Below are 20574 nucleotides of genomic sequence, written 5' to 3' on the forward strand. Positions count from 1 at the left end.
GCCCCAGAAAGCTTCTGATTGCCTTAACATTGGCAGGTGGTGGTAATTTTTCAATTACCTCTATTTTAGCTTGATCCACCTCTATTCCCTTGTTTGAAATTTTATGCCCAAGGACAATCCCTTCAGTCACCATAAAGTGACATTTTTCCCCGTTTAAAACCAGGTTGGTCTCTTGGCATCTTTTCAAAACCAGTGTCAGGTGATCAAGACAGGAGCTGAATGAGTCTCCATATATTGAGAAGTCATCTATGAAGACTTTCAAAAAATTTTTCACCATATCAGAGAAAATAGAGAGCATGCATCTCTGAAAGGTTGCAGGTGCATTACACAGCCCAAATGGCATCCTTCTGTAAGCAAATACTCCAGATGGACATGTGAATGCTGTTTTCTCTTGATCCTGGGGATCTACTGCAATTTGGTTGTAGCCTGAATAGCCGTCCAAAAAGCAGTAATAATCATGACCTGCTAGTCTCTCTAGCATCTGGTCTATGAATGGTAAAGGAAAATGATCCTTTCTGGTGGTTGTATTGAGCCTTCTGTAGTCAATACACATGCGCCACCCTGTAACTGTTCTTGTAGGAACCAGTTCATTTTTTTCATTATGAACCACTGTCATCCCTCCCTTTTTGGGGACAACTTGAACAGGGCTCACCCAGGGGCTATCTGAAATAGGATAAATAATCCCAGCCTCCATTAATTTGGTGACCTCTTTCTGCACCACTTCCTTCATTGCAGGATTTAGCCGCCTCTGTGGTTGAACCACTGGCTTAGCATTGTCCTCCAATAAGATCTTGTGCATGCATCTAGCTGAGCTTATACCCTTAAGGTCACTTATGGACCACCCAAGAGTTGTCTTGTGTGTCTTTAGCACTTGAATTAGTGCTTCCTCTTCCTGTGGATTTAAAGCAGAGCTTATGATCACTGGAAAAGTATCACCTTCTCCCAGAAATGCATATTTCAGGGATGGTGGTAATGGTTTGAGCTCGGGTTTAGGAGGTTTTCCCTCTTCCTGAGGAAATTTCAAAGACTCTTTCAATTCTTCTTAATCCTCTAGATCAGGCAGAACATCTTTAAAGATGTTTTCCAGCTCTGATTCGAGACTCTCAGCCATGTTGATCTCCTCCACCAAAGAGTCAATAAGATCAACTTTCATACAGTCTTTTGGTGTGTCTGGATGCTGCATGGCATTGACAGCATTCAACTTAAACTCATCCTCATTGACTCTCAGGGTGAATTCCCCCTTTTGAACATCAATGAGAGTTCGTCCAGTTGCTAGGAAAGGTCTTCCTAGAATGAGAGTAGCACTCTTGTGATCCTCCATCTCCAGCACTACGAAGTCAGTGGGAAAGGCGAATGGCCCAACCCTGACAATCATGTCCTCAATCACGCCTAATGGGTATTTAATGGAGCCATCAGCAAGTTGGAGACATATCCGGGTTGGTTTAACTTCTTCAGTTAAACCAAGCTTTCTGATAGTGGATGCAGGTATTAGGTTGATGCTTGCCCCAAGATCACATAAGGCTGTCTTGGTGCAATTACCCTCTAATATGCATGGTATCAGAAAGCTTTCGGGATCTTTAAGCTTTTCAGGGAAGCTTTTCAGAATGACTGCACTGTATTCTTCAGTGAGGAGAACTTTTTCAGTTTCTCTCCAATCCTTCTTATGACTTAAGATCTCTTTCATGAACTTGGCATAAGAAGGTATTTGCTCAAGTGCTTCTGCAAATGGAATCTTTATTTCAAGAGTCCTGAAATAGTCTGCAAAGCGAGCAAATTGCTTATCCTGCTCCTCTTGGCAGAGTTTTTGAGGATAAGGTATCTTGGCTTTATATTCCTCAACTTTGGTTACTGCAGGTTTATTTCCTACAGAAGTGGTTGAAGAAGCCCTTTTAGAGGGGTTGTCATCAGCACTTGTGTGTGTGTTTAATCCCTCACTGGCAATTGAGTGCCAGGGTTGGAAGCTGGAGTGACGTTAGATGCCAACTCCTCAGGTGTTCCTGGCGTCTGAACGCCAGAACTGTTCTTCCTTTGGGCGTTCAACGCCAGTTCCTTGCTTGTTTCTGGCGTTGAACACCAGTCCTGAGCATGGTTTGGGCGTTCAACGCCAGCCTTCCACCCAATTTCTGGCGTTTTAGCGCCAGAATTATTTTTCCCCGGGCTCTTACTGTCCTCAGATGGAATTTGGGTAGTTTGCTCATTTCTTGGCTTCCTGCTGTGATACATGCGAAATTGTTACTCTGAGGTTGTAAAATTTATTGTTCGTTCTCTCCCTGGCAATGGCACCACAACTGGTGCACAATACCATGGTCCAAACATAACTTCACAACTTCGCACAACTAACCAGCAAGTGCACTGGGTCGTCCAAGTAATAAAACCTTACGTGAGTAAGGGTCGATCCCACGGAGATTGTTGCACTACAAGAAAAACACCCATTCAGGTACACTTGAAAAGTGTAGCCAAAAGTGAAAAAAAATGATGCCTTAGGCTACGGCTACGCTTTTTGGGCTACGGCTACGCTTTTTGGGGTGATTCCTATTCGGCCGTTGCCTATTCTCAAAGGCTACGCTTTTCTGCACCAAGGGCTACGCTTTTGGCGTTTGGGAATAGGCTACGCTTTTCAAGTGATGCTGTCCAGGACCAAAGGCTACGCTTTTCAGCTTCCATTTTTGCCAGAATAGGCTACGCTTTTTAATACCTACTGCATCACCTATAAAGCGTAGCCACATTGTATACCATGGCTACTTTTTATAAGTGTAGCCTTAGGTCCCTCGTTTTTTTTTTTTTGTATACTATAGCTACTGTATATAAGTGTAGCCTTAGGTCTCTTTTTTTTTCTGTATATATATATATATATATATATATTAATACAACATAATAGTTAATATGATTACATGTATAATAATTCTGCATTTTTATTTAAATGAGTTGAATATTATAAAATAAAAATAAATACATAATTATACTAAATAATTTTTTTAAATAATAAAAATTATCTCTAACCAAAATATATTTATAATAATAATCCAAAAGTACTAGAATGAAGTTAATTGTAAAAATTCATACATCTCACACTAAAGTAAGCATAGCCATATCAAAATAACCATAATATTACTTTGAATTTACTACTAATACTCTACAAAAAAACATATCCTACATATATAAGTATCTTCTAATAAAAGTCATTAGTCAACTATACATGTAAACATTTTAAACAGTACTCTATCTTAGCCAATAAACCACAATAATAATCAGCTTAATCTCCATTGCTTAATCTTCGTTACTTAAAAAGACAACCTAGAAGAAGGTGAAAATTAGGGCAGAACTGGATAGCACAGGGCAGAAGAGCAGAGCAGGCGGAATCGAAGAAGGCAAAAGCTTGTTCCTTGGATAGAAACAGGACAGATCAATTAAATAAGTGCAGTACCTGAAATAAACAAATGCAGATCAATTATTTCATCTAACATTACAGTTCTATCCGTCTGATCAAGAGAAAAAGCACAATAATATTAAAAATGTTAGAACAATTCAGTGTTATTGTCTTTTTAATGAAACAGAGGGCGGTCATGCAAACAGAGCAAAACTACCTTCAAAGAAATTATTAAAAGAAATATCCCCTGAAACCAGTAGATTAATTTCAAGCTTCAAGAAGTATAAAAAATTTAGTACACATCAAGTCAAAATATGTGGGCATGGTATCCCTCTTTTTATCCTTTTCAAGCATGTTTTTGTTATTTATGCTCAATGAAACAATTGCATGAAAAGTGGATCAGGAGATTTAATCTATATGTGGAGTTGCGGACAAGCACAATCTTAAACTGATTTGACAACTCAATAGGTCCAGAGGCAGATGCCATATTCTAAATCCAAAGAACACATTTACTCATTTATATGAAAATAATTTTCAAGGTGCCAATTCGCTACATAAATTACATTATATATATATATCTGCAAATATCATATCTATTGGAACAATATATTGACAGGGAAAAGACCAGAAGACTAAAACGAATACAGATCCTCCATATTTCTATGAAAATGGCTACTTCCTTCTATTGTATTTTCTATCAAATTTTCCTATTGAAAGACAAAAAATTGGAGGAAAAGTAAAAGATATTGTTTCTTAGGCCATATATAGAAAAGCAAACCAACCCCTTGATATAAGTAATAACATCTATTTTAGTATTTATATTGTAAAAAGAAAGATAAGACCTATGATAGGCAATAGTGTTAGTGGAGATCTGATGAGCTAAAGAAGTAGTGAATGAACGATACCTACAATGCGGACAAAATGACCAAATGCACACCATGAAAAGACCTATTTTTGTTTTAGGAGAAAGACATGAATACACTTATTCACAAGTTGATAATAAACTAAAGTGTGGCATTATCATTTACAATTTCAAGCCAGAAAGGAAAGTGGGGGATGATAATAGATATATCTCTATAAATGTCAACATAATACACCATCTTTTCTCACTTTTTTGGCTAAACAAGACAATATTCCTTTCCTTTTATACTATTTCACTATTGCTAATATTAAAGAGGATCACAAACTGCATTAGAGCAGTTACATACCTTGTTGACACTTGGAACCAGTTCTTGTAGAGCCCTGATTCTTTCTGCTATTCTTTCTTTGCGCAACTGTAACCATAATGTAACGTGAAGAACTGAGCTACAAAATAAACACCCCGTCTTTAAATTTTAACACCATAACCAGCAGACAGCATATATTTGTGCAAATATCCCAAAGCTCACCCGTTCAGCTATGCTGTGTGGGTCTGTAGCCTGTCCTCTTCTAGCCCGCACCCTAGGACGCATTGTTGGAGGATGTGGAGCTGCCGGAATAGTAGTAGGCATTGGTTGGCCATGAAAAACCTGTTAAAAGATTACAGATGATCAGGGGGGCCAAAATAAGGGGGTGAGGAAACTAAAACAGCAACTCCTCCTCTGCCTCTCAGTGATCACAGCAGTATGGAGAAGGTGTAAATAAACTTGCACTAAATCGTAATCCTGAAATGTTCAAACCATTTTATCAAAATTTGTAACACCAACTTACACCTATAAGTCAATACCTACAACAATGATTCAACAATAATAGTCAGCACAAGTGCAGAGTTTATCAATAGCTAGTTGCTCAAATCAAGAAGCACTGAAGCACACACTGCAACAAGTTTTTTCCCCTGCTGTCTGACCTCGAATAGAGGGGAAAAGAAAAACCAAAGATGACCATCCTGAAACAATAATTTGGTTTCCATAACAGCCATGGAATAACCCTGCCTTGCTCTTTATTTTTTCAAAACTACAACATGCTTTCTTTCCCAACATCATTTTCAAGGAATTTCGAAAGTGATTCTAATTAGTTAAAAAACTGCCACATGCAATTGTATTTTAGTTCCAGTTCGGAACTCAAAACCCTGCCTTGAAAAAAAAAACAAATATTGAATGCATTTGAGCTAATTTTCTGTTACGCAAAGCGAGAGAGAGAGAGAGAGGGACAGGGTGTTTACATTCTTAGCTCTGGCATCAAGGACGTCGTCGCGAAAGCGCTTGCCGCTACCGGAGGCCTCTTCCGGTGGCTTCAAGAAGCCTACTCCTGGTGCTGCTGCTCCATCGGCTCCTTTCCCTTGGTCCAAGCTGAGACCTAGCTGGTAAAGACAAATGCAAAAGTAGCATGTCTAGTAGAATTTTTCCCACATTCCAATCTTTAATCCATTTTCAAATCATAGTTTTTTCAAATATCTGACCTAAAGATATGCTTTGATCATCAATGGTGCACAAGCTGATTATGCTCTCACCTCAGTAGATTGTTGGAAAGCAGTAGCCTCCCTCAGGTAGATGCCCCGTGAAGAAGGATCTACAATCAGTAATCATGAGCATAAGGGAATTAATATTTTTCTTAAGTTTTCCCTTGTGTCCAATTGAATTAATATTTCAATGAACAAAAATTTTTATCGTTGTTGTGAAAGCCAATACTATTTTCCCTAACTTATTCCAGTTTTTACTTGTGTCTTATCATGAGCATTCTAATTCTTAATAAATAACAGAATATCAGAAACAATTTCCCCCAAATGAGTTAGTTATTTATAAGTACAAAACAGGCAAAAAAATAATCAGTTAAACCACGCATCTTCATCAACAACAGCATGCATGTTATCAAATCACTATTCACAAACCCATATTTCACAGATTAAAACCCCCAAATTAAAACCCCTAAAATCGGAACCCTAAACCTCTGAAATTGCAGAACCAAATAGAAATCAATAAATACATACTTAACGATGTGAGCACATACTCAAAAAGAAACTATTTCCTAAGTGTGCATTATTTGACTGCCTATGCAATTGGGTAGGAAAAAAATCATATATATTTTTAATATATTTCAAGAGTCCATACAGTTGAACCAATTAAATGCTAACTAAGCCATGCATATCCAAAGAATTCAACGCCCATTTGCATGCAGGTATAGCATATATAGATAAAGGTACAAAATGAAGTACCCTTTAACTTAATCCAAATGGAAGTATGCATTTCACATCACAGTTAGTCTGTAATGGTAAAGTTTAGTACTTGCCGTCCAAACATGAATATAAAGATGAAGAGAAGCTCTTGAGTTACCCTGAAATACCACATGAAGAGAAGCTCTTTAGCAGAAGCTACACTTACTAATAGTTTCTCCTCTTTTCCGATTAAATGTCACTGAGAGAAAATGAAAGTCTGCTGCTCGGCATTGATCATGCAGTATAACGCGAATCAGTATAATGCTAAAACCCCCAATTCCTATCAGTGGTATATCCAGTAGCTAACACCCCCAAATAACATGCAACACCAAAATAAGTCAACAAATGCATGTCAAGAAAGGACAGGCACACAACACAGTAGAAATTAGAACTATATGAACTTCTAAATTTACTAGCAAACATGTTTATTAGCAAAATCTCACAGCACTGAATACAAGTAGGACCGGCAATTTACTGCACTGAACACAAGTAGCAAAATCTCCACCAATGCACATAACACATAGTTCAAGAATACATCAAGTTACACAAGTAAATTGAAGCATAAGGTTTAAAAAATTGAAGACAAATTAAGGAATAAAACTTCATAAATTAGTGCATCAATCAGAAACTTTTTTGCCTCCAAATTTTGAGAAATACAGTGCTGCTTACCTCTGGAATGGGCTGTCGGATTACATAATCCGTGGCAACACCAATTAAAATCCTCCAAGTGATCTTGCATTACATATTGAAGACTATTAATAAGAATTGAAAGTATTTCAAAACTCAAATGCCCCTGCACTATTTTGGATTCCATTAATACAAATTACATAACAAGAACATGAACTCTATAGCACAAATTCAATCGTACACAATAGAAGAACAAAAAAGCTTTGCCCCTAATGCAATAATAAAACCAGAGAGAATACAGAGCAAAGCATCCATTCAATTCACGAAACTATGAAGTTTGAAAAACAAATCTAAGTGCTGAAAAAAACTATAACCCAAGTGAAACAGAAAGCTGACACATATAGTCTAAGCTGTCTAGTTATCATCATAACAAAACTAATGATAGATGATATGAATTAATATATTCAAAGTAGACAAAGAAATTAAAGCATACATTAATGAGACACTTAAAGTTTATGGAGTATAAATGAAATTCACATCGCTTTTGTGGTTCCACACTTCTCCTCAAAGACTCAGTAAAATTTAGGACTCACCTTTCCCTCAAACAATGATGCATCATACAGCCGCTCAGAACAAAGATTGTATACTTTGTATTTATCCTGCACATAAAAAACAAGTCAAATGCAAAACTATACAACAAATGAAAAGAAAGGACAGAGGCTCCTGGGCTTTCAAATTGTAGGACACTGAAGAAGCACTAGCAATTAATTATTTTCCAACTATAGAATACAAGTTCATTAGAGGAAGCACTAGCAATTATAGCATACAACAAAGACGTATGGACCTAGCAGAAGCTTGCGACTCTCCTTAAACATGCTGGGTTGCAGAAAAAATTTGTTCCTTCTTTAACACAGCACCTAGTGATTAAAGCAATAAATTTAGCAATATACTCAACCATTAAAAAAAATGTTCATCATCAGATTGCACAAGCAGCGGCAGATTCAAAGGAGAAAATGGAACCAGAATGCGCAGAGGCAAGAAGAACGAGTAGACGCAGATGGAAATAAATAAATAGCATGTATGTTCATCAACAATACATGGGTTGTTCATCAAATCACAATTCACAATTGCATGTAAACCAGATAAAAAATCCCCAAATTAAAAACCCTAAAATTGGAACCCTAACCACCCAAATTTCAGAACCATACAGAAATCTATAGATACCTTCTCGACGATGTGAGCGCAGAGAGACGAGCTGAGCGCAGAGAGGATGAGCTGAGGGCAGAGACGACGATGGTGAGGGCGCAGCTAACGATCAATTCAGGAGGGCGCAGCTGACGATCAATGCAGGAGGGCGCAGCTGACCATGACTGGCGAAGTCGTGAGTGGTGAGTGGTGAGTGGGGACGGTGAGTGGCGAAGGTGAGAGGTGAGGGCACGAAAGGTTTCTCTGATGGGGAATCGAAGGTGAGGGTGCGATATGATCAGTGTGCTTTGGGAGGAAAGGGTAAAAAAATCCCTAAGTGTGCTTTGGAGAGCTGTGTCAATGCCTCCCTTGAAAGAACATATTTGTGTTGGTGGAGCCCTAGCAGCGGCGGTGGAGCTTCAGCGGCGACAGAGCACCCCTTTCTTCTCTCTTCCATTGTGTTTTCTCTCTTCCTTGAGCTCTCTTTCTCTCTCTCACTGGCATTCGATGACGACGGCGGCAGAGCGTATTTGGAGTTTAATTTCTGGCGACACCGATGGTTCTTGAGTGGATAGTGCGACGGCAGAACGTATCTGGGGTTTGATGAGATAGGCGACAAAGTGTTGGTGGTGACAAGTTGGGTGAATTCTGAGCTTTGGAGGGAAAATTTTTACTAAGTGTGAGCTTACAGAGTGTGTGTGCTTACACCGATAAAAAGTTAATAGGGAAATTAAAAAATTTACTAAGTGTCAAATTTTTTGCTCTAAAAAGATTAGGCATCACTTTTAAAATGTACCCAAAACTTAATAAATAGGCTACTTTCTAAAAGCGTTCCTTTTGATACAAAAAGTGAACCTATAGATATCAACCTACGGCTACGTTTTATAAGTGATTTCTAAAATACCTAAGGCTACACTTTTTAAATGATGCCACAATTGTGTATCCTTTTCTCTTATGAAAAGGCAACATAGAGAAAAGCGTAGCCTATTCTATGAATAGGCTACGCTTTTCAAATGTAGGTTAAAAAAAGTGTGGCTGAATGGGTATTTTTCTTGTAGTGTTGGTATGAAGCAAGCTATGGTCATCTTGTAAATCTCAGTCAGGCTGATATCAAATGGTTATGGAGTTTTCGAAAATAAATAATAATAGATAAATAGAAAAGATAGAAACACTTATGTAATTCATTGGTGGGAATTTCAGATAAGCGTATAGAGATGCTTTCGCTCTTCTGAACTTCTGCTTTCCTGCTGTCTTCATCCAATCAGTCCTACTCCTTTCCATGGCAAGCTTTCTGTAAGGGCATCACCGTTGTCAATGGCTACATCCAATCCTCTTGTGAAAAAGGTCCAAATGCTCTGTCACGGCACGGCTAATCATCTGAGGTTCTCGATCATACTGGAACAGGATTCACCCTCCTTTTGCGTCTGTCACTACGCCCAGCACTCGCGAGTTTGAAGTTCGTCACAGCCATCCCTTCCCAGATCCTACTCGAAATACCACAGACAAGGTTTAGACTTTCCAGATCTCAGGAATGGCCATCCATGGATTCTAACTTATACCACGAAGATACTAATAACTCGGACTCGGTCCCCTATATTAGATATCTAAGAGATATTCATTCTAGCTTGTTTGCATGTAGAACGGAAGTGTTTGTCAGGCACGCGTTCATAAGTGAGAATGATGATGAGCGTCACATAATCATCACATTCATCATGTTCTTGGGAACAAATGGATATCTTAGAAGCGGAATAAGTTGAATTGAATAGAAAAACAGTAGTACTTTGCATTAAATCATGAGGAACAGCAGAGCTCCACACCTTAATCTATGGAGTGTAGAAACTCTACCGTTGAAAAATACATAAGTGAAAGGTTCAGGCATGGCCGAATGGCCAGCCCCCAAACGTGATCACAGGATCAAAAATACAATCCAGGATCTTCCAAAGATGAAAATACAATAGTAAAAAGTCCTATTTATACTAAACTAGCTACTAGGGTTTACAGAAGTAAGTAATTGATGCATAAATCCACTTCCAGGGCCCACTTGGTGTGTGCTTGGGCTGAGCTTTAGCTTTCCACGTGTAGAGGCTTCTTTTGGAGTTGAACGCCAAGTTGTAACGTGTTTTTGGTGTTCAACTCTGGTTCGTGACGTGTTTCTGGCGTTTAACTCCAGACTGCAGCGTAAAACTGGCGTTCAACGCCCTTTTGTGTCATCTAAACTTGGCCAAAGTATGGACTATTATATATTTCTAGAAATCCCTGGATGTCTACTTTCCAACGCAATTTGAAGCACGCCATTTTGAGTTTTTTAGCTCCAGAAAATCCACTTTGAGTGCAGAGAGGTCAGAGTCCAACAGCATCAGCAGTCCTTCTTCAACCTCTGAATCTGATTTTTGCTCAAGTCCCTCAATTTCAGCCAGAAAATACCTGAAATCACAGAAAAACACAAAATATCATAGTAAAGTCCACAAATATGAATTTAACATAAAAACTAATGAAAACATCCCTAAAAGTAACTAGATCCTACTAAAAACATACTAAAAACAATGCCAAAAAGCGTATAAATTATCCGCTCATCACAACACCAAACTTAAATTGTTGCTTGTCCCCAAGCAACTAAAAATCAAATAGGATAAAAAGAAGAGAATATACTATAAATTCCAAACTATCAATGAAACATAGCTCCAATCAGATGAGCGGGACTTGTAGCTTTTTGCCTCTTGAATAGTTTTGGCATCTCACTTTATCCATTGAAGTCCAGAATGATTGGCATCTACAGGAACTCAGAGTTCAGATAGTGTTATTGATTCTCCTAGTTCAGTATGTTGATTCTTGAACACAGCTACTTTATGAGTCTTGGCCGTGGCCCTAAACACTTTGTTTTCCAGTATTACCACTGGATACATAAATGCCACAGACACATAACTGGGTGAACCTTTTCAGATTGTGACTCAGCTTTGCTAAAGTCCCCATTTAGAGGTGTCCAGGGTTCTTAAGCACACTCTTTTTTTTGCTTTGGACCTTGACTTTAACCGCTCAGTCTCAAGCTTTCACTTGACACCTTCACGCCACAAGCACATGGTTAGGGACAGCTTGGTTTAGCCGCTTAGGCCAGGATTTTATTCCTTTAGTCCCTCCTATCCACTGATACTCAAAGCCTTGGGATCCTTTTTATTACCCTTGCCTTTTGGTTTTAAGGGCTATTGGCTTTTTGCTCTTGCCTTTTGGTTTTAAGAGCTTTGGCTTTTTCTGCTTGCTTTTTCTTTTTCTTTCTATTTTTTTCGCTATTTTTTTTTCTTCTGCAAGCTTTGTATTCACTGCTTTGTCTTGTTTCAAGAATCATTTTTATGATTTTTCAGATTATCAAATAACATGTCTCCTTGTCATCGTTCTTTCAAGAGCCAACATATTTAACATTCTTAAACAACAACTTCAAAAGACATATGCACTGTTCAAGCATTCATTCAGAAAACGAAAAGTATTGTCACCACATCAATATAATTAAACTAAGTTCAAGGATAAATTCGAAACTTATGTACTTCTTGTTCTTTTGAATTAAAACATTTTTCATTTAAGAGAGGTGAGGGATTCATAGGACATTCATAACTTTAAGACAAAGTTACTAAATACTAATGATCATGTAATAAGACACAAACATGGATAAGCACTTAACATAAAGAAAACGAAAGACAGAGAATTTAAGAACAAGGAATGAATCCACCTTAGTGATGGTGGCGTTTCCTTCTTGAGGAACCAATGATGTCTTTGAGCTCTTCTATGTCTCTTCCTTGTCTTTGTTGCTCCTCCCTCATTGCTTTTTGATCTTCTCTAATTTCATGAAGGATGATGGAGTGCTCTTGATGTTCCACCCTTAATTGTCCCATGTTGGAACTTAATTCTCCTAGGGAGGTGTTGATTTGCTCCCAATAGTTTTGTGGAGGGAGATACATTTGAGGCATCTCCGAGATCTCATGGTGATGAGCTTCATGCGTCTCTTGAGATCCATGAATGGGATCTCTTGCTTGCTCCATCCTTTTCTTAGTGATAGGTTTCTCTTCCTCAACGGGAATGTCTCCTTCTATTAAAGCTCCAACTGAGTAACATAGATGGAAAATGAGGTGAGGAAAGGCTAACCTTGCCATAGTGGAGGACTTGTCAGCCACCTTGTAGAATTCTTGAGGTATAATCTCATGAACCTCCACCTCTTCTCCAATCATGATGCTATGGATCATGATGGCCCGGTCTATAGTAACTTCAGACCGGTTGCTAGTGGGAATGATTGAGCGTTGAATGAACTCCAACCATCCTCTAGCTACAGGCTTAAGGTCCAGTCTTCTCAGTTAAACCGGTTTGCCTTTTGAGTCAATCTTCCATTGAGCTCCTTCCACACATATGTCCATGAGGACTTGGTCCAACCTTTGATCAAAGTTGACTCTCCTTGTGTAGGGGCATGCGTTCTCTTCCATCATTGGCAAGTTGAACGCCAACCTCACGTTTTCCGGACTAAATTCTAAGTAATTCCCCCGAACCATAGTGAGATAATTCTTTGGGTTTGGGTTCTTACTTTGATCATGGTTCCTAGTGATCCATGCATTAGCATAGAACTCTTGAACCATTAGAATTCTGACTTGTTGGATGGGGTTTGTTAGAACTTCCCAACCTCTTCTATGGATCTCATGTCGGATCTCCGGATACTCATTTTTCTTGAGTTTGAAAGGGACCTCGGGGATCACCTTCTTCTTGGCCACAACATCATAGAAGTGGTCTTGATGAGCTTTGGAGATGAATCTTTTGATCTCCCATGACTCGGAGGTGGAAGCTTTTGTCTTCCCTTTCCCTTTTCTAGAGGATTCTCCGGTCTTGGGTGCCATCAATGGTAATGGAAAAACAAAAAGCTTATGCTTTTACCACACCAAAATTAGAATATTGCTTACCCTCGAACAAAAGAAGAAAGAATAGATGAAGAAGAAGAAGAGATGAAGAAGAGGGAGAGAGAGATGTGTTTCGGCCAAGAAGGGGAAGAGAGGGTTGTGTTGTGTGAAAATGAAGAAGAATGGAGGGCTTTATATAGGGAGGGGAGGGGGGTAAGGTTCGGCCATAAGGGTGGGTTTTGGGTGGGAAATTGATTTTGAATTTTGAAGGTAGGTGGGGTTGATGAGGTAGGTTTATGGGGAAGAGTGGATGGATGTAAGTGGTGAAGTGGTGATAGGGAAGAGAGATTGAGGTGATTGGTGAAGAGTTTTGGGGAAGAGTGTTTATTGGAAAGAGATGATGAACATTGAGAAGAGGGAAGAGAGTGAGTGGTGGTAGGTGGGGATCCTGTGGGGTCCACAGATGCTGAGTTGATCCTGTAGGGTCCACAGATCCTGAGGTGTCAAGGATTTGCATCCCTGCACCCATTAGGCATGTAAAATGCCTTTGCAGGCAATTCTGGCGTTTAAACGCCGAATTGATGCTTGTTCTGGGCGTTCAGCACCCAGATGCAGCATATTTCTGGCGTTGAACGCCAGCCAGATGCTTGTTTCTGGCGTTCAGCGCCAGCTCTTCTTCACTGTGCATTTCTGGCATCTGAACGCCAGGATGCTGCTTGTTTCTGGCATTCAACGTCAGATCCATGCTCTGTTCTGGCATTGAACGCCAGCCAGATGCTCCTTACTGGCATTTAAAGGCCAGTAAGATCCTCCTCCAGGGTGTGATTTTTCTTCTGCTGTTTTTGATTCCGTTTTCAAATTTTATATTTATTTTGTGACTCCATATGATCATGAACCTAATAAAACATGAAATAACAATAAAAATAAATTAAAAATAAATAAAATTGGGTTGCCTCCCAACAAGCGCTTCTTTAATGTCAATAGCTTGACAGTGGACTCTCATGGAGCCTCACAGATGTTCAGAGCATTGTTGAGACTTTCCAACACCAAACTTAGAGTTTGGATATAGGAGTTCAACACCAAACTTAGAGTTTGGTTGTGGCCTCCCAACACCAAACTTAGAGTTTGACTGTGAGGCTCTGGTTGACTCTGTTTTGAGAGAAGCTTACTGTGCCTCTTTTCCATGTTTACAGAAGGATGTCCTTGAGTTTTAAACTCAAGGGAGTCCTCATTCAATTGAAGGACTAGCTCACCTCTGTTAACATCAATCACAGCTCTTGCTGTGGCTAGGAAGGGTCTTCCAAGGATGATGGATCCATCCTCATCCTTCCCAGTATCTAAGATTATGAAATCAGCAGGGATGTAAAGGCCTTCAACCTTTACTAATATGTCCTCTACTTGTCCATAAGCCTGTTTTCTGGAATTGTCTGCCATCTCTAATGAGATTTTAGCAGCTTGTACCTTAAAGATTCCCGATTTCTCCATTACAGAGAGTGGCATGAGGTTTATTCCTGACCTCAGGTCACATAGAGCCTTCTCAAAGGTCATGGTGCCTATGGTACAAGGTATCAGGAACTTTCCAGGATCCTGTTTCTTCTGAGGCAATCTCAGTTGATCCAATGCATTTAGTTCATTGCTGAACAGGGGAGGTTCATCTCCCCAAGTCTCATTACCAAATAAATTGGCATTCAGCTTCATGATAGCACCAAGGAACTTGGCAACTTGCTCTTCAGTAACATTCTCATTCTCTTCAGATGAGGAATACTCATCAGAGCTCATGAATGACATAAGGAGGTTTAATGGAATCTCTATGGTCTCTAGATGAGCCTCATATTTCTTTGGTTCCTCAGAGGGAAACTCCTTGTTGATCACTGGACGTCCCAGGAGGTTTTCCTCCTTGGGATTCACGTCCTTCCTTTCCTCCTTGGATTCGGCCATGATGGTCATTTCAATGGCCTTGCACTTTCCTTTTCGATTTTCTTCTGTATTGCTTGGGAGAGTACTAGGGGGGATTTCAGTGATCCTTTTACTCAGCTGGCCCACTTGTGCCTCCAAATTTCTAATGGAGGACCTTGTTTCATTCATGAAACTTACAGTGGCCTTAGATAGATCAGAGACTAAGTTTTCTAAATTAGAGGTATTTTGTTCAGAGTTCTCTGTCTGTTGCTGAGTGGATGATGGAAAAGGTTTACTATTGCTAAACCTGTTTCTTCCACCATTATTAAAGCCTTGTTGAGGCTTTTGTTGATCCTTCCATGAGAGATTTGGGTGATTTCTCCATGAGGGATTATAGGTGTTTTCATATGGTTTACCCATGTAATTCACCTCTGCTATTGCAGGGTTTTCAGGATCATAAGCTTCTTCTTCAGAAGATGCCTCTTGAGTACAGTTGGATGCAGCTTGCATTCCATTCAGACTCTGAGAAATCATATTGGCTTGCTGAGTCAATATTTTATTCTGGGCCAATATGGCATTCAGAGTATCAATTTCAAGAACTCCCTTCTTCTGAGGCATCCCATTACTCACAGGATTCCTCTCAGAAGTGTACATAAACTGGTTATTAGCAACCATGTCAATGAGTTCCTAAGCTTCTGCAGGCATTTTCTTTAGGTGAATGGATCCACCTGCAGAAGTATCCAATGACATCTTAGCTAATTCAGACAGACCATCATAGAATATATCCAGGATAGTCCATTCTGAAAGCATGTCAGAAGGACACTTTTTGGTCAGTTCCTTGTATCTCTCCCAAGCTTCATAGAGGGATTCACCTTCCTTCTGTCTGAAGGTTTGAACATCCACTCTAAGCTTACTCAGCTTTTGAGGAGGAAAGAACTTGGCTAAGAAAGCCTTGACCAGCTTATCCCAAGAGTTCAGGCTATCCTTAGGTTGAGAGTCCAACCATATTCTAGCTCTGTCTCTTACAGCAAAAGGAAAAAGCATGAGCCTGTAGACTTCAGGATCTACTCCATTAGTCTTAACAGTATCACAGATCTGCAAGAATTTAGTTAAGAACTGAAAAGGATCTTTAGATGGAAGTACATGAAACTTGCAGTTCTGCTGCATCAGAAAAACTAGTTAAGGTTTAAGCTCAAAATTGTTTGCTCCAATGGTAGGGATGGAGATGCTTCTTCCATGTAAATTGGAATTAGGTGCAGTAAAGTCACCAAGCATCCTCCTTGCATTATTATTATTTTCGGCTGCCATCTCTTCTTCCTGTTCAAAAATTTCTGTAAGGTTATCTCTAGATTGTTGTATTTTAGCTTCTCTTAGTTTCCTCTTCAGAGTCCTTTCAGGTTCAGGGTCTGCTTCAACAAGAATATTCTTGTCCTTGCTCCTGCTCATATGAAAAAAAAGAGGGACAGAATAATAATAATAATAATAATAATAATAATAATAATAATAATAATAATAATAATAATAATAATAATAGGGATCCTTTTTGCCCAAGTATAGAGGTTCCCTTATGTGAGTAGAAGAAAAGAAGAAGAGGAAAAACTCGAACACAGAGAGGGAGGAAGTGTTCGAAATTTTGGATGGGAGAGAAGTGTTAGTAGATGAATAAATAAATAGAAGGAGATGAGAGAGAAGGATTTTCGAAAATTATTTTTGAAAAATGGTTAGTGATTTTCGAAAATTAAAAGAAAAAATAAATTAAAATTAAAATTTGAAACAATTAGTTAATTAAAAAGAATTTTTGAAAAAGAGGGAGGGATTTTCGAAAATTAGAGAGGGATAGTTAGTTAGGCAGTTTTGAAAGAGATGAGAAACAAACAAAAAGTTAGTTAGTTAGTTGAAACAAATTTGAAAATCAATTTTGAAAAGATAAGAAGATAAGAAGTTAGAAAAGATAATTTTTAAAATCAACTTTTTGAAAAAGATATGTTTTAAAAAGATATGATTAAAAAGATATGATTTTGAAAAAGATAAGATAAAAAGATATTTTTGAAAAGATATGATTGAAATTGGTTTTGAAAAAGATTTGATTTTTGAAAATCAAAATTAATGACTTGACTCACAAGTAATCACAAGATATGATTCTAGAACTTAAAGTTTGAATCTTTCTTAACAAGCAAGTAACAAACTTGAAATTTTTGAATCAAAACATTAATTTTTGATGATATTTTCGAAAATTATGAAATAAAATTAAGAGAAAGATTTTTGAAAAATATTTTTCAAATTTTTAAAAATAAGTAAGAGAAATGAAAAAGATTTGATTTTTGAAAAAGATTTTGAAAGAGATAAGATTTTTAAATTGAAAATTTGATTTGACTCATAAGAAACAATTGAATTTTAAAAAGTTTTGAAAAAGTCAACTCAAATTTTTGAATTTATGAAAAGAAAAAGGGGAAGATATTTTTTTTATTTTTGAATTTTTAATGATGAGAGAGAAAAACATGAAAAATGATGCAATGCATGAAAATTTTGGATCAAAACATGTGATGCATGCAAGAACACTATGAATGTCAAGATGAACACCAAGAACACTATGAATGTCAAGATGAAAATCAAGAACTTATTTTTGAAAAATTTTCAAGAAAAGAAAACATGCAAAACACCAAACTTAGAAATTTTTCATGTATAGACACTATGAATGCAAGAATGCATATGAAAAACAAGAAAAGACACAAAACAAGAAAATATGAAGATCAAACAAGAAGACTGGCCAAGAAGACTGGCCAAGAACAACTTGAAGATCATGAAGAACACTATGAATGCATGAATTTTCGAAAAAAATGCAAAGAATTTTTAGAAAAAATGCAATTGACACCAAACTTGAAATTGACTCAAGACTCAAACAAGAAACACAAAATATTTTTTTATTTTTATGATTTTATGATTTTTTTTTTTGGATTTTTCGAAAATTAATGTGAAAAAGAAAAATAAGGATTCCAAAATTTTTAATATGAATTCCAGGAATCATGCACTCTTAGTCTAAAGCTCCAATTTGAGGGTTAGACATGGCTTAATAGCCAGTCAAGCTTTAGCATGTAAATCAGGTGGATCAGGAACAGCAGCAGGTGGATTAGCAACAACTAGCTTGCTCTTGATAATGTTGGGTTGGAAGCCCCAGTCTAAATGAATTTAGACATGGCTTTACAGCCAGTCAGGCTTCAACATGCCTCATGAAACACTAGAATTCATTCTTAAAAAAATTTTAGAATAATTTTCGAAAACAGATGAGAACTTTTTGAAAGATTTTTTTTTTTGAAAATTTTTTTTGAAAATAAAACAAAAAGAAAATTACCTAATCCGAGCAACACGATGAACCATCAGTTGTCCAAACTCAAACAATCTCTGGCAACGGCGCCAAAAACTTGATACATGCGAAATTGTTACTCTGAGGTTGTAAAATTTATTGTTCGTTCTCTCCCTGGCAATGGCACCACAACTGGTGCACAATACCATGGTCCAGACATAACTTCACAACTTCGCACAACTAACCAGCAAGTGCACTGGGTCGTCCAAGTAATAAAACCTTACGTGAGTAAGGGTCGATCCCACGGAGATTGTTGGTATGAAGCAAGCTATGGTCATCTTGTAAATCTCAGTCAGGCTGATATCAAATGGTTATGGAGTTTTCGAAAATAAATAATAATAGATAAATAGAAAAGATAGAAACACTTATGTAATTCATTGGTGGGAATTTCAGATAAGCGTATAGAGATGCTTTCATTCTTCTGAACTTCTGTTTTCCTGCTATCTTCATCCAATCAGTCCTACTCCTTTCCATGGCAAGCTTTCTGTAAGGGCATCACCGTTGTCAATGGCTACATCCCATCCTCTTATGAAAAAGGTCCAAATGCTCTGTCATGGCACGGCTAATCATCTGAGGTTCTCGATCATACTGGAACAGGATTCACCCTCCTTTTGCGTCTATCACTACGCCCAGCACTCGCGAGTTTGAAGTTCGTCACAGCCATCTCTTCCCAGATCCTACTCGGAATACCACAGACAAGGTTTAGACTTTCTGGATCTCAGGAATGGCCATCCATGGGTTCTAACTTATACCACGAAGATACTAATAACTCGGACTCGGTCCCCTGTATTAGATATCTAAGAGATATTCATTCTAGCTTGTTTGCATGTAGAACGGAAGTGTTTGTCAGGCACACGTTCATAAGTGAGAATGATGATGAGCGTCACATAATCATCACATTCATCATGTTCTTGGGAATGAATGGATATCTTAGAAGCGGAATAAGTTGAATTGAATAGAAAAACAGTAGTACTTTGCATTAAATCATGAGGAACAGCAGAGCTCCACACCTTAATCTATGGAGTGTAGAAACTCTACCGTTGAAAAATACATAAGTGAAAGGTTCAGGCATGGCCGAATGGCCAGCCCCCAAACGTGATCACAGGATCAAAAATACAATCCAGGATCTTCCAAAGATGAAAATACAATAGTAAAAAGTCCTATTTATACTAAACTAGCTACTAGGGTTTACAAAAGTAAGTAATTGATGCATAAATCCACTTCCAGGGCCCACTTGGTGTGTGCTTGGGCTGAGCTTTAGCTTTCCACGTGCAGAGGCTTCTTTTGGAGTTGAACGCCAAGTTGTAACGTGTTTTTGGCGTTCAACTCTGGTTCGTGACGTGTTTCTGGCGTTTAACTCCAGACTGCAGTGTAGAACTGGCGTTCAACGCCCTTTCGCGTCATCTAAACTTGGCCAAAGTATGGACTATTATATATTTATAGAAAGCCCTGGATGTCTACTTTCCAACGCAATTTGAAGCACGCCATTTTGAGTTTTGTAGCTCCAGAAAATCCACTGAGTGCAGAGAGGTCAGAGTCCAACAGCATCAGCAGTCCTTCTTCAACCTCTGAATCTGATTTTTGCTCAAGTCCCTCAATTTCAGCCAGAAAATACCTGAAATCACAGAAAAACACAAAATCTCATAGTAAAGTCCACAAATATGAATTTAACATAAAAACTAATGAAAACATCCCTAAAAGTAACTAGATCCTACTAAAAACATACTAAAAACAATGCCAAAAAGCGTATAAATTATCCGCTCATCATGCTGCCTTGAGGTGGGGTATTTAATGTTTTCCCACTTCTTAATTGAACTGCTTGGCATTCTTCTGTTATTTTTTTTGATAGCTGCTGCTTTGTTTGCTTTAATTGTTCTTCCATATTTATATTAGCCATCCTTGTCTCTTGTAGTCTCTCTTTGAATTCGGCTAACTGTTTTGTTAGAAAATCCAATTACTGATTGAATTCAGTAGCTTGTTCAGCAGGACTGAATTCAGTAGTCACTGTTTTAGCCTCTTCTTTCATGGAAGGTTCACTGCTTAGGTACAGATGCTGATTTCTGGCAACTGTATCAATGAGCTCTTGAGCTTCTTCAATTGTCTTTCTCATGTGGATAGATCCACCAGCTGAGTAGTCTAG

At 38.2% G+C, this 20574-nt stretch overlaps 1 long non-coding RNA gene and 1 other non-coding gene across 2 annotated transcripts; one reads left to right on the plus strand and one right to left on the minus strand.

The window, feature by feature from the left end:
• Positions 1–4575: 4575 nt before the first annotated feature.
• On the minus strand, positions 4576–5645 carry LOC140176503 (uncharacterized). Its single transcript, XR_011868105.1, has 3 exons — positions 5508–5645; positions 4756–4875; positions 4576–4641 (listed from the first exon to the last, which is right to left on the minus strand). It is a non-coding gene; the product is annotated as an uncharacterized lncRNA (long non-coding RNA).
• A 10232-nt stretch (positions 5646–15877) lies between these two features.
• On the plus strand, positions 15878–15985 carry LOC112725775 (small nucleolar RNA R71). Its single transcript, XR_003164858.1, has one exon. It is a non-coding gene; the product is annotated as a small nucleolar RNA R71 (small nucleolar RNA).
• Positions 15986–20574: the final 4589 nt, after the last annotated feature.

The sequence above is a fragment of the Arachis hypogaea genome, chromosome 11, assembly GCF_003086295.3.
Source record: "Arachis hypogaea cultivar Tifrunner chromosome 11, arahy.Tifrunner.gnm2.J5K5, whole genome shotgun sequence".
Taxonomy (NCBI): domain Eukaryota; kingdom Viridiplantae; phylum Streptophyta; class Magnoliopsida; order Fabales; family Fabaceae; genus Arachis; species Arachis hypogaea.